The 15160-nt window shown below is 44.9% G+C and overlaps 1 protein-coding gene across 4 annotated transcripts in view; it reads left to right on the forward strand.

Moving 5' to 3' along the window:
* The window catches only part of HIVEP3 (HIVEP zinc finger 3), a 460559-nt gene that overhangs the window by 288018 nt on the left and 157381 nt on the right, over nucleotides 1–15160 (forward strand). The window lies entirely within an intron of this gene.

Below are 15160 nucleotides of genomic sequence, written 5' to 3' on the forward strand. Positions count from 1 at the left end.
TCTTGCAAAGCCCATCACACAGAAAGAAAGGTATGGTTTGGGGAGGTCTCACTGGGAGCTTCTCCCAGTGCCAATGACAGCTAGTGCACAAGCAAAAGCAAGTGCAGCTGTCACCTTCTGGGGGACTGCATTTAACCTGGGAGTGTAAAGCTTGTGTGGAGAAGCTGAGATTTTTTGTTACTGGCTCTGGAATTGCACCAGAAAACTTCAAAACCTTTGTTATATGGTGGATCATAAAACTGAATCCCCGGCTGTGTGTGTACGTGCCTACAGGCAGACTCAAACCTGGGACTTCTGGAGCTTAATGTATGAGCCTCTGCAGTTTGAACTAAAAGCCAGCAGGTGCTCAGCTAAGGCCATGGAGGTGACTCATTATTTCACTCTGTAACTGGTCTAGGTGCTGCTACTTGGGGCAGTGAACCACCCTGGGTGTGTGGGATACGTGTACTTGGGCCAATGAAGCACTGACAATCCCTGGCGCTTCTCACAAGAGTAGGATGTTAGGCCTGACTGCATTGCAGAGTGTTCCTTTGATGTATGGAGGGCACTGTTTTCCTGTTCCCTTGATGCCTTAACCTGTTATGTACCATATTTATGCCCTTTTATGCAGCTGTTGGATATTACCCTGGTTTGGTGTGTCCGCACTGCAGGTTACATCAGTGTAGTTTACATCACTCTGGAGAGTGAGTAATTACACCCCTGTGTGACATAAATTACACTAACCTAAGAGATGTCGGGGACAGCGCTATGTTGGCAGGAGAGCCTCTCCCACTGACATAGCTACCACCCACTCATGGGGGCCGGAGATAGCTCTCCCTTCAGCTTAGGGTGCCTGCACCGCAACTTCTACAACATAGGAAGTGACACGTTGGATCAGAGTAGGGATCCGTCTAGTTCAGCAGCCTGTGGCTGGCAAGGATTAGTTGCTACATTTGTCAGAGGAATGTGTAAGAAACCCCACAGGGGACAATTGTAAGAGAAGTTTGTCCCCAGCCAGTACTGCTGTCTGTTATTGCTACTAATTATTTGTTATTTATGAGCTGTGTAGTAACCCCGGTGTGCTGGGAGTGTGCAGAGAAAAAGAAAGCGTACGATGGTTCTTGCAGCAGAAAGTTTACATTTGGAGACAAAAATCAAAGCAAGGGGAGCATGTCAACCAGGGATGAAAGAGGGTTACAATGACCAACTGATGCGTTGGGGTTTATTAGCACTGCCTGTATTGGTGTGTGTGAGCATGCACACTTGTGTGTGCTTAAGGGTGCTTTTTTCACTAGTTGTGGAGAGACTGACGCCGGAAAGAGGAAAGGAGGTTTTGCCTCTGCTATACATATTTGATGTGTTGCAAGTTTGCATTTTAATAAACACTTTAATAAGTTATTCAAAGCCACCTCTCGCTCTGTTTTCAGGGCTCTGGAGACATTCCATGTGCTTAATGTTTTCACAGAGTTCTACAGATGATTTACTATTATTGATTTATGCCTCACCCAATATGGGCATCAAGGCAATGGTATGTACCATGGCTCTTACAGAAACATCTCACCCACTGTTGAAACAGCCCTTCTCATTAAAGGGAGGAGGCAAAGGGAGATTGACAGATTTGTGCAATTCAATGACCTGAAGCATTTAATTATTGATTCAGCTTTTACTTTTCAATCCCTCTCTCTAGCTTTGTCTCCTGTGGCTTCCTAGAGCCATTGGAGGCTCTGGGAGAGAGAACAAATGAGTAAGCACTCTTAGAGCAGGCCAGCGGCTGCCCTGTTTGGGAGGCAGAGTGGCATATGCAGAAAGTTAACTTGCTCAGTTCCAGTTTGGTTGGGTGGACGCAGAAGGTTCTGAGTATCTGAAGTGCCCTCTGAATCCAGCGTGTGTGTCAAGTATTCAGAGGCCCTCCGGTTCATTCACAGAACCCCAGAAACCAGGGAAGGAGTGTTCCCATGTGTGCACATTTAGGAGCATTGTCTAGTCCGGTAGATAGGGCACAGACTGGTACTGAAAAGACTTGCCTTGTATTCCCAGTTCACTGAGGAACCTTTGGCAAGTTATGGCTTCCAACCATGCCTCTGTTCCCCAGCAGTATGGTGGGAATAATCATGTTGAGTTCACCTTTGTGAAGCACTTTGAGATGTGTGGGTGAAAGGCATTACATGAAGGACGAGTATTACTCCATCTTTGTGTTATGGCAGTTTCTCTGAAATAATCAAGACTTTTAACACCAACAGTTTGCATTGTTTTTGGGGGAAAAAAAATCAATGGTACTGAGCAATTAGACTCTTCTGGGAAAGAGACACTTTGTTCAGCTTAAAATTCTATTTCAAGGAGTTGCACTGTTGAACTTTTGGGACCTCCTCTCCACCCATTTAAGGGCTTTGTAATAGGTCAGATTCCTGAATGGAATCTTCTTCACAGTTCTGTTCAGACTGTGGCTTCAGGTTTAGTCAAGTTTCTAGCAGTAAGCAATGAGTGCAGCTGTATGGAGGGAGCAAAAATTGAAATTAAACACATATCTTAACTGTGCCTTTACTGTTTCTTTTTATCCCATTAAATGCTGCATTCTTATACTGTTGGGCTCTGATTGCTTGCTTAGGAGACATATTGTTCTGCTCGGTTCATTTGACATCATGAAGGGAATTGACAGGAATCTCCACTGTAAAAATACAATTAAATGCCAAATGCTAATTTGCAATGGATACAATGTGGAACCTGTAGTATCTGGTTGTTATCTGTTCCCACACCCAAAGGGCCGTTGTGACTTTCAGGATCAGGAGAGACACACTGGGCCAATTATCTTGTTTTTTTATTCTTTCCGGCTGTGGTTGAGAGATCTATTATGTTTAATATTTTATAAAGATGCATCTTTGCCATCCTTCCTGTGAGTCATTCTTTCATAAAAGCCCACAAGTCTGTTGAGATTTTGAATGCCTTTAGTGTCTTTAAAGGTAGATTCTTTAGCTTGGGAAGGATGTCTCTTTTCTACACAATATGAACGTTACCCCATAGGTTTGCAGTCCCAGGAAACAGAAGTTCCTTTAATTTCAGTCAGGTATGTACATGGAGGCCAGGCCTGCAACGGCCTGTAAATAGCAGACACATTTAGGTTGTTCACAAGATCATAAGGTCCTGTTCTGAAGTCCTGACCCAGACAGTCCTCTCATTGGCACACCTGGAAGTTTATCCTGATTATAAACTTCAAGACTGAGGCCATAGAAACTGGAAACGGAGAGCATCATCTAAGTCTACCTGCCTCCTGAAAGAGGAATATTTTCCATTACCTAGTATCTGTTGCTGTGTCTAGTCTTAGATCACTCGTGGCCTGGGCTTTATCCACTTGCTGAATCTTCATGACAGAGTTTTGGTTTGGTTTGGTTTGGTTTTCCTGGTATTCATCCTTCACTGATCAGTTTGACTTCATCAGCCCTAATTATATTTGCAATGGATAACCTAAAATATTTTCGCTGTCTAATGCATTTTCACTTTTCAGTCCCAGTAGTTGTCTTTCAGCTAAACTACTGCCTCTTTTTACTTTTTTTCTTCATTCAACTAAGCCTTTTAATGGTGCTTCTCTGAATTCCTTGTCATTTGTCTGTTTTTCAAGTTGGGATACCTGGAATGGAACAAGATAATATTTTTTGTTGATTTTCAGCTGTTGAGTAGCCTCATAGGTTTGCTATTGCATAGCAAGTAAAATCAAATCTGGCTTTCAACGTTATCATGAAAGATATGTACTCTGTGTACAGCTCATCGGTTGATCCATTGTGCAATTTAAACATCACTGTGATTCCCTATTGTTGTGCTCAAGGTTACTATATTTGTTTAGTTGTTCAGATAAGAAAATTAAAGGGTTGATGGCTCAGGAATTGCTAATGTATTAAATCATTTTGACCACATAATCAAGGAATGTGGTGAACTTATTTGTTGAAGAACTCTTTTTTCAAGTTGTGCAATATAGGAGTTTGGTTTCCAATTCAAATGCTTTTGTAACTTGCCCAGTTTCACCATATTGTGTCAGCCCCAACTAATTTTTTTTGTGGGGGGGGGGGGTCTGCTAACTAGCACAATGCTCATTTATTAGACCAGATAACTTGACTACGTGAAAGGCTTATTCTTTGCACAAAGCACTTGTAGAAAGGGCAAGTGGCCTAAAGATAAGGAAGAAAAGGCTTAGATTAGACATCAGAAAATATTTCTGCTAGCGTTAGAGTAGACCTTCAGAGGGCAGGATGCAAGAAGTCTTCTCTGCTGATATTCAGGCAATGATTGCGTAAGACATCACTGGAAATGCTGGTACGGACCAATCTTGCAAAGTGGCCATGGACAGACTGCATGGATGAGGTGATTCCATGCTCTTCAGGCTCCATTACCTATAACAATGGGAAAGCTGACCTTGTGGACTGCAAGCATCAATGCCAAGCCTCCAATGAGCTATAAAATATGTGGCTTCTCTCATCACATTGCTCATCGGACAGGAAATTTTACGTTCACTTTCTGGTGCTCACCGTTGGAACGGAGCGTAGATATTCATAACTTTTCAGTGTGGAAGGTGGGATGTTTAAGATGGTACTCTAGGGAAGCTCAGTGAAGTTTTTTAGTCTACTAAACTTGCAGTATATCTGTATAACAGGCCCTTACATTATACTTACACTACATGGATTATATTCTGCCTTTCAAACTGTTTTCTTTCACTGATGGGGTGTGTCAGTTTAACCAAGAATTTATGTCCAGTGAAATATGAACTCATATTCAGGAGGTGTTCAAGCTTTATCCCTTCTAATTCAGCAGGATGGTTTTAATCTCTGTGAAAGACAGTCTGCAAAGTTCAAATGCCTAAAATGTCCCTTCCCTGAGCTCGGTCTACGTCTCTCTGTCCTTGAGTCTCACCTCTTCAGGGTAAGGGCCATCCTATTTTTAATGTGTTCTTTGTTGGAAGAGTGTGCATTGCAAAAGTTCTTGGTGGCTGAACATTTTATTAGCATTGTAATTTTCCTGAGGGACCTTGGACAGGGCCTCAGCACTATTCACTGTACCGCAGTTATTGGCAGAGATGTCTCTCTACACCCAAGAGTCTGGTTTCTGGCTTTCTCCCAGGCCAGAAAGACTTTGACCCGAGGTTTGCTGTTTCCTGTTGATCATGTTCCCAGAGGGTGGGAAAGATAAGGGGTTCTACTCTTCTGTGCTATACACTAATGTTTTAAAAATTGTGAGCAAACTGCTAAGAATGTCTCAGGGGGTAATTAAACCTGTTAGTCTTTAAGGTGCTACAGGGCTGCTTGGTTTTTGCTAAGAATGTGACAGCTGATAGAGAGAGTGATTTATATATGCAGGGAACCAGGAAAATTTCCTTCTCAACTTTCTATTTGTGTCAGCATTCCATGTCCTTCCAGTCATATTTTCCTCTCTATTTTTGTGGATTGGATTCTTGTTTGCTGAAAACACAGTTTACACACCTCAGACCACAGCTTCCAGGCTTGTATTTCAATCCCAGCCTCACTTCTAGGAACTTTAAAACTAAGTCTCTGGGTGATGATGTTGATGAGGATGAACTTATAGTTAGCCAATCCAAAAAGGAAGAACCAACGTAAGGAGACTGTGGGGTTTTCTGTCAGGATCAGACCTATACTAAATGACAAACTCTGCTTTTGATTTCAAGATTCATTTCGGTAAGCTGTGTCCCAGCACAGGTTAAGGACAGTGATGGTCATAACCAGTCAGCTGTTCATTATGCAGGTTTTAGTGTATTTACATAAAAAAGACAAGAAAGTCTTGATTAGACATGATTGTAATCTTGAAGTTGATGTTAATTAATCCTGACTCATAAAGTCATAAAGGCCGTGTCTACACGTGCCCCAGACTTCGAAATGGCCACGCAAATGGCCATTTCGAAGTTTACTAATGAAGCGCTGAAATGCATATTCAGCGCTTCATTAGCATGCGGGCTGCCGCGGTGCTTCGAAATTGATGTACCTTGCTGCCGCGCGGCGCGTCCAGACGGGGCTCCTTTTCGAAAGCTCATGGGAATAAGGGGACTTCGAAGTAGGCGGGGTCCTTTCAAAAAGGAGCCCCGTCTGGACGCGCCGCGCAGCGGCAAGGCGCGTCAATTTCAAAGCGCTGCGGCAGCCCGCATGCTAATGAAGCGCTGAATATGCATTTCAGCGCTTCATTCGTAAACTTCGAAATGGCCATTTGTGTGGCCATTTTGAAGTTTGGGGCACGTGTAGACATAGCCAAGGTCAGGCAGGAAATGAGCATAACCATTACAGCAAGAATCCTCTGATTTCTCACTAAAGAGGGGAGAAACAGCTTTGAAGCTGCTGTATTCTTGCTGCAGTATCATGTACTAATATGTTTTTTTTTTCAGCTCACAAAGTGTTCTCTCTAAACCCCAGGTGTGTCAATTATAATTCAGTTCAGAAGCAATAACCCTTTCCATCTCTTTCCTGTTGGCAGGAAGAAATACATCATGTGTATGGGAGGAAGGATTTTTTTTCCAAGTTTCTTAACAGAAAAATGTTTACAGTAGATTTTCAGTCACTAAGTGACATGTTACCACTATGGGATTCCCAACACTTAGTGACAACAGTTTCCTGCTACCAGACCAAGAGCCTAAGTACTTGGTACTTCTCCTCCTGCACTGTGTCTTTTAACTACGGTGGACCTTGTAATGTAAGACTGAGCTTTAGGAAAGGAAGTCTCCTTGACAGTTTCTTATTGCTAACAAACGTCTTTAATTTTAATACCTATTCTGGGCTTACAGAGTTTGTGGACAAGCTTCCCTCAAAGGGCACAATTTTAGGTGAGGGGATGCTGCTTACAAAACCAGTAAGTCTTCTGCAATTTCCATTATGAGTTACCTAACAATACTTGGCCACTGAACTGTCTGGAGATGCTGAAGATGCTAATATTTTCCAGAAGCAGAGGTGCTGGGCTGTAAGTGGACAGACCTCACTGCGCACGGACCTTGCTGCAGGAGCAGGTTGCCATGTCCTTTTAAATCCTGTTCAAACCACTCCATCATGTCAGTGTCAAGATATGGCATTGCCTGGCAGCTTTAGCAGGGAGGAAGATATTACTTTTGGTGCCACCTAGTTCAAGTGTGTTACACAATTTGCTTATCTTTTCCAACAGTTCTCAGCAATCTAGACATAGCCCTAAAGAGTAGGCAAGTGCTGGCATTGGCATGACGGTCAGCATTTACTTACTGGGATACGTTGTGTTAAACCCTGGCGCTAGCTTGTACTGTGATTAGATGCAGTGCTCTATGCTCCGGAAATAGGGTATATTTTATTTGCTCCCTTCCTTTTTAAACAGTTTTGAAAGAATTTACTTCTGGTTAAAGTATCTGTAATGACTGCCCTGCAGATTGAATTGCCCTTGTTTACCCACAGAATGACTAGAGCCTGGAGCAGAAATAGTTTGGAGTGGGTACGAGCCAAAGCTTCCAGAGAGGGTTGGGAGGAAGGGAGCCCCTTTCTGAAGAGCAGTTTGCACAGAGTGGGGATGGACTTTGCTTTTTACCCTGGGAAAGGAGAATGTTATGGTGTAGTTGAAGAATAACCAGAAGTAGGTTCCTGTCATTGGACCAGACCAGGCACCTTGTTCCAGCTTCTCTGCCGAGGCTTCCAGCCAGTGGGGGACAATTGTGAGTGGACTTTTTAATTTTATTTTTGCACTCTGGCAGAATGTTAAAAATTTTTGCACTCTCTCATTAGCCATCAAACTTCCCATGTTTCCCAGGATAGAGAGACACAAGCTCATTTCATTCATCTGCATTGCTGCTTTATGCAAGTCATTTTTAATGAGAAATTAGCTCTTTGATCATTCACATTTCATTCTCTCCCCTTACAGGTGGCAGTTTTGTGTGCAGTGTGGGAAGCTAGATTTGTTTAAAAATAATATTGCGTTAATATCCTGCTACGTACGTATTGCTGGACTTCCACACAAGTGAAATGAGCTATAATGTTCTGTTAACACCTCCTCTCTGTTAACTATCTCTTGATATTTTGTTCTTGAAAGCATTATTTTGGCCCACATGAGAGGGCAGGTCATTTTGAGGTAATGGAACTGGAAGGAGGCTCAGGAGTGGTGCTGGTTGGGTACTTTTGATGTTTCCTCCTTAGAATGCAGATTCTTTGAAAAATGCACCCAAACATACCAGTTTCAACTAAACTTTCACCTGGGAAGGTTTCTCAGGCCCCCAGTGGAAGTCCTGGTCACAAAAAGAGAGAGACCCACCTGTGCATAGCAATGGCCTGGTGGAGAGGGCACTCGCATGGGAGGCTGGGTTCAGATCCGTGCTCAGAATTAGGCAGATCGGGAGGCTGAATTTGGGCCTCCCAGGTTCACACTGCTGGGCTTTCAGCTATTTGAGGAGGAAGGTGTTGTGTTTGTCTCTCTCTCTCATTTGTCTTTTGATAAAAAGCTTTGAAAGTGCTCATGTTCACCCTGATGCTAAACTGGACTGTTTCTTGAGCTCTAAAACATTTTCACTGCATGGGAAAACCATTTCCCGGTGAGCTTCACTGGTGAGTTCTGGGTTCCTGTCAATTTCTTTGGCAAGTTTTTTGATTTCTCCTTTGTAGAAGTGTCTTGATAAAACTGCCTTCTTCTGTGTTACCTATTTATATTTCATGCTCTTTCAGGCAGGAGCTGGCTCCATATATATGCATAGCAGCTATTGTAACCCACCCACCCTCTGGGTGAAGTGTACTGTTCCATCTAGTGGCACTGAGACCACTTACAGAGAAAATGAGTAATGAGCTTGTTCTGCAGGTTTAGCTAATGGTCTGCTGGCTTTTAGCTTATGCAGTTGAGACTCATGGTCCAAGCTCCAGCAGTCCCAGGTTTGATTCCATCCTCACGCGTCTGGGATCTGCAGGGATTACACTAGCGCAGTGGGGCCTGGGCTGCGTTGAGGCCTCTAAGCACTCTTGAGGGAAAACCAAATGCGATTTGTTTCCTGGGCCGAAAGATGAAGAGTCAGAGAGGAGTGATCATGGAATGGGTTTGATTGGGTTGGGCTTCGCATCTTGTATTTATCAGGCACTCTGTTACTAGAGGCTTGTGTCCTTTCCTTAGGTTTTCGATCTCCTAAAGTAGAATGTCTCTGGCTCAGACCCCTACGCATACGTGTCAATAGAGCATTGTGCATGCTCGTTTTGGCAGACGGTGGTGAGGGAGGTAATATTTCAAGACTTATGATTTCCATGGGGTCTGATAAATGAAGATTTATGAGCCAAGTTTATGCTTTATAGTGCATTGGGGTTGAAGCTCGTAGTGGTGGCCAAATATGCCCACAAAGACCAAAAATATAGTCTATAGCCACTATTTATTTCCATGTAACTGTCAGTGCTTAACAACCAAGAAATAGTAACAGCTGCAGAGGGACCCTGAAATTAATCAACTGCAGGTGACCTGAAACTTAAAGCAACAAATATTTTCTGTTTCTCTCTCCAGAAGGACACAGTGTACTTCTATGCATTTTTAAAAATAAATGGATGTAAATATCTTTATGTGCTAGTGGTCAGTGTAGTGGTAGGGTTCAAACTTCACCCTTTCAGGCTCCAGCCTCCAGACCTGTTCTCTGAAAGCCACTGTTTCTGAAAATTCGATCCCAAAGAGTAACAACAATTTGTACTTCCTTTTCTTCTGGGACTCTCCAAGTGATTTATCAGGCCCGTCACAGGAATTTCTGGGGTGTATGTGCTTTATTTGTAAATGTGGACCACCATCTCCCTCCACAGCAGGCTCTGCCTTCTTCCCCCACCTCGGGCTCTCCTTCTGGCTCATCTCCCCACTCCTGCTGCCCTCCCCCAAGCTTTCCCTCCAGCCAGCCTGGCCCTGCTCCTCTCCCCCAGCATCCTTGCTGCCAGTGGCCACACCCTGGTACACCAGGGCCCCTGCTGCCCTGAAACTGGGGTCCTGGCTGCCACGCATAAAGGGCTCTCCTAGCTGCCCCCAGCTCCATGCATGGCCCAGGGCTCTCCTGCCAGCTTGCAGGGCAGGGGAGCCTTGTTCCCCTGTAAGATTGTCCATCCTTGGGGAGGTTGAATTTTCTTTTGGGTGGGTTAAAATTTCTTATGTGCAACACCAATAGTGAGGTAGTGTGTGGATGTGCACCACCAGTATGGACAAAAAGCCTAGCTATAAACATATATTTGTAAACAGTCCATAGGTATGGAAGAAAATATATTAAAATGTGGGACAATTAACAAGGAGCAATGCTTATGATGGTTATTTGATATGAAATCAAATATCAAGAAAATGACCACTACTCTTGGAGTACCTGTATTATCCTCTTTTCTAACACCAAAATGCACATTAGCCACATGTAGCTCAGCTTTAAGCTGCTAAGCAAATCTACAAGTCAATTAGAAATACCCCAAAAATAGTACGGGTGGAGTGTGGGAGGCTCAGGGCAGTGAGCTTGGGGGTATGGGCGTGCAGGAGTCAGGGTTGGAATATATGAGGTGCACAGAGTGTGAGATAGTCGTGTGTAGGGGGTGCAGAAGTTAGGGCAGGGTGCTGGGGGCATGGAGGTGCAGGAATCAGGGTGGGGATGCAGGAGGATCTCAGCAAACTGAGTGATTGGGCAGCAAAATGGCAAATGAAATTTAATGTGGGTAAGTGTAAGGTAATGCACATTGGGAAAAATAACACCAATTATACATACAATAGGATGGGGGCAAATTTAGCTACAACAGATCAGGAAAGGGATCTTGGAATTAGAGTGGATAGTTCTCTGAAAACATCCATGCAGTGTGCAGCGTTAGTCAGTAAAGCAAATAGGATGTTAGGAATAATTAAAAAAGGGATAGAAAATAAAACGAAGAATATCTTACTTCCCCTGTATAAAACTATGGTACGCCCACATCTTGAGTACTGCGTGCAGATGTGGTCTCCTGACCTCAAAAAAGATATACTGGCGTTAGAAAAGGTTCAGAAAAGGGCAACTAAAATGATTAAGGGTTTGGAACGGGTCTCATATGAGGAGAGGCTAGACAGACTGGGACTTTTCAGTCTAGAAAAAAGGAGACTGAGGGGCGATGTGATAGAGGTATATAAAATCATGAATGGTGTGAAGAAAGTGAATACAGAAAAGTTATTTACTTGTTCCCATAATATAAGAACGAGAAGACACCAAATGAGATTAATGGGTAGCATGTTCAAAACTAATAAAAGAAAGTTTGTCTTCACACAGTGCACAGTCAACCTGTGGAACTCCTTACCAGAGGATGCTGTGAAGGCCAGGACTCTAACAGAGTTTAAAAAAGAGCTCGATAAATATTTGGAGGTTAGGTCCATAGATGGCTTTTAGCAAGGGGTAAGGTATGGTGTCCCTAGCCTTTTGTCGAAGGCGGGAGATGGATGGCAGGAGACAAATCACTTGATCATTGTCTTTGGTTCACCTCCTCTGGGGCACCTGGCATTGGCTCCTGTTGGCAGACAGGATACTGGGCTAGATGGACCTTTGGTCTGACCCAGTATGGCCGTTCTTATGTTCTTATGAGGGGCTCAGGGCAGGGGGTTGCAATGGGTGGGTGTCCAGAAGTTACAGTAGGGTGCTGGGGAAATCAGAGGTTCAGGAGTAAGGGCTGAGGTGTGTGAGGGCCCAGAGCAAGGCATCAGGGTTCATGAGGGGCTCAGGACAAGGTGTCGGGGTATGGGGTACCAGCAGTAGGGCAGAGGGCTAGGAGTGTGGAGGGGTGACTCTGGGACTGGGTTATCTTACCTGGCCATCAATTTTAGATCAGTGTGGTCTTTTGAAGAATTTATTTAAAAAAACTCTGTGAAGATCCTAGCATCTAAGGCTAAAGCTGAATACTCAGTTTGTGCATCTAAATATCTATGCAAGGATTTTCTTAGAGATGTGATTTTAGAAGCATCCGCCACAAACTAAAGAAATACTTAAAGGAAACTTTAAACTAAGATCCCGTAGACATAGTAATGCAAAACTGTTTTGTCACTAAATTCAAGGTTGGCACATGCCTGTTAAATGCTTTAATTACCAATTAATGTCTAGGGGTAGCCATGTTCATCTGTATCCAGAAAAACAAGGAGAAGGAGGAGGGATAGCTCAGAGCTTTGAGCATTAGCCTACTAAACCCAGAGTTGTGAGCTTAATCCTTGAGGAGGCCATTTAGGGATTGGGGCAAATAGATATCAGGGATGGTGCTTGGTCCTGCCAAGAAGGCAGGGGACTGGGCTAGATGACCTTCAGAAGTCCCTTCCAGTTCTAGGAGATGTGTGTGTAAGTCCTATCGTTCCTTATAGACTAACAGATTTTTGGAGCATAAACTTTCGTGGGCAAAGACCCACTTTGCATTTGACGAAGCAGGTCATTGCCCACGAAAGCTCATGCTCCAAAGTATCTGTTAGGCTATAAGGTGCCACAGGACTTCTTGTTGTTTTTGAAGATACAGACTAACACGGCCACCTCTTTGATATATGTTATGCTAATAGGTATGACAAGCTGGAAGGCTTTTCACTTCTAAGTTAACAGAGCCACTCTCAGGGGAAGAGTCACCTCTCTGCAGGCTGCAATAGTTTGGTGTATGAACCTTCAGGAATGGTCAGAATAAGGACAGGAAGATGAGAGAAGTTGAGCGCTAAGACCCAGGGCGGCACTGTCTCCGTTGCCCCTTACGTCCCTGCCTGTGCTGGGAGGGTGTATTTGCACTCTTTGTGCGCTCGCGCGTGCACGCACACACACACGCACGCACGCACACTGTGTATGGGTTTGGCTTTATGAGCAATAATGAATCAAGCTGCAGGTCAGCCTGGTTATCCCCCTTGTATTGAGAGGGATTCTTAGACAGACAGAGACCTGGAAAAGCTAACAAAAGTGAGCCAGTGTGAAAAAAAACCCAGAGCTCCTGACCACCAATCCTCTGCTCTCCTCACCAGAGAGTGCATCCTCAGTTAAAAGGGCTTGTGAGGCAATGAGGGTCTGTGCAATTAGACGCTCTTTCTCTCTCCTCAGTCACTCGATAAGAAGCCAGACATCTTCATGTCACCCTCCTGTTTGTGAGTCCATTGACGGCTGCTCAGCCTGATTCTGGAGCCTCAGGTTGTCACAGAAGGGATAGAAGTTGGTAGCTGTTGGAGGGATGTGGGGCAGTTTTTAAAGCTCTTTTCTCCTTCTCCGTCTCTCCTTGTCTGCCTTGCAGCGGGGTCTCTATGCCAAACTGTGCCACCCCGTCACAGGTTACCACTCTCCATTGGGGGTGGTCCTGGGCAAGGTGCTCCCAAGTGTCGACAACGATGCTGCACTTTTTCATGTGTGCCTTCAGCATGTCCTTATATCACTTCCTCTGTCCTTCTTCCACCCTGGAAGACAGAATCTGTTTTGAGAGGTGCTGATCAGACATCCAAGCCATGAGACCAGTCCAATGAAGTTTTTGGTGAATGATAATGGCTCCAGTGCTGATCATTTTCCAGGAAGCCACTGTCTGTGTGCTTATCCTCCTAAGAAATATTTAGGATTCTCCTGAGCTGATGATGTCACTCAAGTGCATTCTAATGGTGCTTGCATTTTGTCCAGGTTTCACATGAGTACAGTAACATTAACTGAGTTTCCCATGAATACAGTAGCCGTATACAAGGAGCTTTGTGGGTTATCCTGGGAAGGAGAAAGGCTAAGGGGGCAAACCCTGACAGAAAATCTGGAGTGGAGTCCGAAGGCGGTTCGGTGTCAACTTCTGGCACTGTCCCAGCAACTGCTGCAGCTGAGCTGGTACCAGACGTAGAGGCTATCCTCTCCTTTGGACTATATCAGTAAAGCCAAGAGGGGGACACTGGTGTCTGGGCAGCCCAGAGTCTCCATAAGTGCCCAGGCTTGCACCCGGAGAGGTACTCCAGCATCACTGAACAGCGTTGCATCAACACAGGAGGCAACAGATACCGGTTATAAGCTCTTGCTCGACTGGCATAGAGAACGAGCGCCAGGGGTTGCCTTCGACGGTGGGAGAGATCTTCGCATCTCACTGGACAGTCACCGCCCGCCTCAAGCTGGGCAGCCCCCAGCCAATAGGGTACTGTCCCGCCACAGTTCACCTGCCTCGCTGGGTGCGTGAGGCTTAAGGTTCCTGAACCTGACAAGTGACTGAAATTTGGGCACGAGGCAAACCAATAAGAAAATCAACAAGAAATGAGAAACATCAACAACTTAAGCTTGTTTGCTGGAATGTGTGGACCATGCTGACTGGCTTGACTGAAGATCTTCAGGCCATCAGTGACACCCGAAAGACCGCTGTCATCAACGAGGAACTGAAGATGCTCCGAGTTGATATCGCTGCACTGCAAGAGACGCGACTTGCAGATTCGGGATCTCTAAAGGAAAAGAACTCCACCTTTGTCTGGCAGGGTAAAGCCCAAGAAGAACCCAGAGAGCATGGTGTTGGCTTTGCTGTCAGAAACACCCTTCTACAAATGGTGGATTTAGTCATGGGTGGATCAGAAAGACTTCTTCGGATCACACTTCAGACTTGCACCGGTCCTGTTCACCTGATCAGCGCTTATGCTCCAACCCTGTACGCCACACCAGAAGTAAAAGACAAGTTCTATGACGTGCTTAGAGCTGCAGTAGCGCAAATACCTGCTCATGGACAACTGTACATCTTGGGTGACTTCAATGCAAGAGTTGGAGCTGATTGGGCCTCATGGCCTTCCTGCTTAGGACTCTTCGGTGTGGGAAAAATGAATGACAATGGACAGCGTCTCCTTGAACTGTGAACATACCACAATCTGTGCATCACAAACACATTCTTCCGAACAAAGCCACAGCACAGAGTGTCATGGAGACACCCACACTCGAAGCACTGGCATCAACTAGATGTGGTCATCACTAGGTGTAATAACCTCAAAAACGTCCTTCTGACATGCAGCTATCATAGTGCTGACTGTGATACAGATCACTCACCAGTTTGCTCCAAGCTCAAGCTGAGACCCAAGAAGCTGTACCGCTCTAAACCTGCTGGAAGGCGCCGCATTGACGCCAGAAAGACGGCAAACTCGGAGAAAGCTGAAAAGTTCAGAGAGACCCTCCAGGAAAATCTGCGCAGCGGCCCTGGGGGCGCCGATGCGACATCCAAATGGCAACATCTGAGGGATACAGTTTACAACACGGCCTTGTCGGTGTTTGGAAGAAGAGCTAGAAACACGAACGACT

The sequence above is a fragment of the Carettochelys insculpta genome, chromosome 24 (genome assembly GCF_033958435.1).
Source record: "Carettochelys insculpta isolate YL-2023 chromosome 24, ASM3395843v1, whole genome shotgun sequence".
In the NCBI taxonomy this organism is placed as follows: Eukaryota; Metazoa; Chordata; order Testudines; family Carettochelyidae; genus Carettochelys; species Carettochelys insculpta.